Genomic DNA, 646 nt, shown 5'->3' on the forward strand with positions numbered 1-646 from the left:
CTCTCATGAGCACATCCCTGCCTGCCTCTCTAGCCCAAATGTTTCACAATCCCCTTCATTCTGCTCAGTTTGAACTTGTCCTCTGACTCTCCTGTAATTTCATGCACTTTCTGTTCCTCTGTTTGTAATCTCCTTTGACCCAACTTCTTCTTCTTCTCCTGGCCCCCTTCAAGATTTAGGATCAGAATTACCATTTGCAGGAAACCTCCCAGTCCCCTTCTGATTTAGGCACCCTTCTCCGTGCTCTTTGAGATTAACTCAGTTTCTGCCCATATTATACAAGTTTATGCCGTGATTTCGACTTATTTGTCTGGGTCTCCTGTAGACCGTGGCATAATCATCTGTTTATCATTCAAGCCAAGCATGGAACCTGTCATACAGCAGGCCTCTTTGAGAATTACTAAAATAATTTTAGAAGTTGAACCATAGAGTGAGCTCCTTGAGGGAGAGATCAAAGATGTATCTAACATCTCTATATTAAGGAGGAGAGAGATACTGTGGTTTGGACATGATCAGAGCAGGGAGAATGAGGCAAAATTTGATACCTCTGTCTCGCCCTACTTGAGTGAAAGATAGGTGGAGTCGAAGAGAAAAAACTACACTTCCCGTCATGCTCCGGGCCACCTCCGGGGAGCTTTCGTCTTCA

The sequence above is a fragment of the Marmota marmota genome, unplaced genomic scaffold (genome assembly GCF_001458135.2).
Source record: "Marmota marmota marmota unplaced genomic scaffold, marMar, whole genome shotgun sequence".
Classification (NCBI taxonomy): Eukaryota; Metazoa; Chordata; class Mammalia; order Rodentia; family Sciuridae; genus Marmota; species Marmota marmota.